This window comes from Condylura cristata, unplaced genomic scaffold (genome assembly GCF_000260355.1).
Source record: "Condylura cristata isolate star-nosed mole 26May11 unplaced genomic scaffold, ConCri1.0 scaffold00006, whole genome shotgun sequence".
Lineage (NCBI taxonomy): Eukaryota > Metazoa > Chordata > Mammalia > Eulipotyphla > Talpidae > Condylura > Condylura cristata.
The window spans coordinates 1,105,217-1,107,899 of record NW_004567107.1 but is presented as its reverse complement, the minus strand read 5'-3'; positions in this window follow the sequence as shown (position 1 = coordinate 1,107,899).

Genomic DNA, 2,683 nt, shown 5'->3' with positions numbered 1-2,683 from the left:
CTCAGGGAAACAGCCGCCGCCCCGCCAAGCCCCGGTACCCCACCTCTGCGGCCACAGGGGCGCAGCCTGGCGCGCCCGGGCAGGGGCTGGTGCCCTCGCTTGCAGGTGGACGCTTGAGCCCTGGACGCGTTGGCCGAGAGGCGGCCGGCGGGAGTCTGAGCTGCAAGACCACGCAGGCCGGGTAACCGGGGTGGGGGTGGCAGAGTGCCCTGGGGGCCGGGGGGCGGGGCCTCGCCCCCAGGGCAGGGCAGAGCGCCGAGGGCCCTGGGGCAGGGGCAGAGGGGCCTTCTGGGGGAGGGTCGCGGCCGGAAGGACAGGGCAGGACGGTTCTCGGGGCCAGCCACCGGCCGGCGGGTGGGGCTCCCCGGGCCCTGAGGGCAGGGCTGGCCTTGGGGGTACCAACAGATGCTGGGTGCCGTCTGGGTGTCCCGTGGTGCCCCTTCTCGGGGCACCCTGGCCCGGCCCCTCTTTAAGGGTCTTGCCCGGGGTTGGAGAGGCAACTTAGGCCTGATTTTCTGGGGTCTGGGGTCACGGTGTGACCACCTGGGTTCCAAGGGAAGGGCTGGGGGGTGATCCGGATGAGGGGCTGTGCGGAGTCCTGGGCCCGTGGGTGCCTCTGGGGCGCGAGGGGCCCAGGGTGTGGCGGGGCCAGCTGGGCCTGGGGGCCCTGGCCCCTGTGCCGACCCCCGCTGTGCACGGCCGGATGTTGACGGGAGCCGGGCAGCGCTGGGGCCGAGGCAGCCTCCGGGGCCTTGTCTGCTGCCCACCCCTCCCCTCTGCCATTGCCGCCTCGTGCGTGGAGGAAGGAAGCTGAGGTTTGGGTGTTTGCCATCACTGGACCCCAAGGCTGCCTGCGTCCGCTGGGGGCGCTGGGGGCTGGGAGAAGCCTGGGGAGTCTCCTGGGGTGGGGCTAGGTGCTGAGGGACCCCAGCCCAGGCTGACTCCGCCGTGGGGCAATGCTGGCCTGGAGGGGTGACCAGGGCCCCGGGGCGGCGGCAGCAGCGGGAATGGGGCGGGACCTCGCAGCTCGGGGCAGCTGAGAGGTGGGGCCGCCCGGGCGGGAGCGCCCCAGCTGGCCAGTGCCGTGGCTACTGCCCGGCCCCGTGGCCGCCCCACACTGGGTATGGCGCTGGGCCCGCTCTGTTCTGGCTTGGGCTCTCCGGTGCGGGCCCTGGGGGACCAGCGGCCTGCCCTGCTGGGATGCCGGGCATGGGCTGAGCCCGCCTGGCGAGCGCCCGCCAGGTGTGGGGGCGCGGGTCTGCAGGGTGCAAGAGGAGCAGGCCCTTGGGGGCGGGGGCCTGGGGCCCCTCAAGGGTCTGCCCGGACACGGTCCCTCCCTGGCTGCTGAGGAGCCGGGACTTGGCTCCCAGTGGGGGCGCGTGAGCTGATGCGGTGGGGCAGGGTGCCTGGCACCCCGTCCCAGAGCACAGCCCCTCGCCCACCCGCCGGGCCCGCGGGCCTGGTCCTCGCCCAGCTGGGCGGCAGGGCTTGCCTCTTGGGGAGACAGCCTTGGGGGGCGGGTGGCCACGGGGCAGCACCACGCTGGGCCTCGGCCCCACAGGGGCCTCCAGGGCAGGGGCTGGGAGCTGGGGGGTGACCGCGGCTCCTGGCCGGCCCGAAGAGGAGGCAGCCTGGACTGTCTGGCCGGGGCTGGCGCGGGCCGGGCCTGCACAGGGAGGTGTGCCCTGTCCGGCGGGCAGCTTGTGCCTGGGGCCCGGCCTGGGCAGAATCGGGCTGCCGCGCACCCTTGGGGCCGCTGGCCGTCCTCGCTTCCCAGATTGGGGGACACTGCTGGGGGCTCCGGGCGGGCACAGAGGGCGCCCGGAGGCAGGACCCGCCCGGTGCCCAGTGGAGGTCAGGGGTGGCAGGCTCTTGTCCTGTCAGGGTCCCCCCAGCCTTACTCTGTGACCCCCCCTGGGCGGGCGGGCCTCAGGCCTGGCGGGGACCCAGGACTCTGCGTGCCTGGGGCTGCAGAGCGCCTGGGCCCATCTCGCTGCTGACCCCGGCCGGGTCTTTGGCCAGCGGGTCACAGATGGCTCCCTGCGCCCAGAGCAGCCCTGTGTGGCCCGAGGGCTGCCAGGGACCGGGTCCCTGCTCCGGGCCTCCCACAGTCCCTCCCAGGGCCCGCATCCGGCCATCTGATCCTGGCGGGCCCCTGGCCCCACTGCCCCACGCCAGGTCCATCCACGCTCTGCCCGGCACCCCGCCTGGCCTCCCGGGTCCTGCTGGGGGCTCCAGGCACAGCCTCGCCCCGGAGGGCCCCCCGGTCGCCCTGGCATGCAGCGCAGAGGCTGTGCCGGGCTCCCAACCTGTGGCCACACGCTGGCCGGCGGCCGGGCCTGGCCGCTCCTCGGACCCTGGCCGCGTGCGCCGTGCCCGCTGTGGGCTGCCGCCGGGCGTCAGGAGGAGACGAGGCCTGGTCCCCGCGTCTGCCAGAAGCTCCGGGCTTCGGCCAGTGGGAGCGGCCTGTGGTCACAGGTGTCTGGGCGAGGGTGGTGGCCGGGCGGGCCCTGGGAAAGGGGAACTCGCCGGCGCCGGCCGCCCCGGCCTCCTTCCCTCCTGGCTCTGCCCCAGCCGGAGGCCGCCTGACGGGGCTGATGGGGCCCCCCGTGCAGCTGTGCCTCCTCGCCTCGCTCGCGGGCAGCGGCCTGGCCCTGTGGGCAGGGCACCGCAGGTGGCTGGC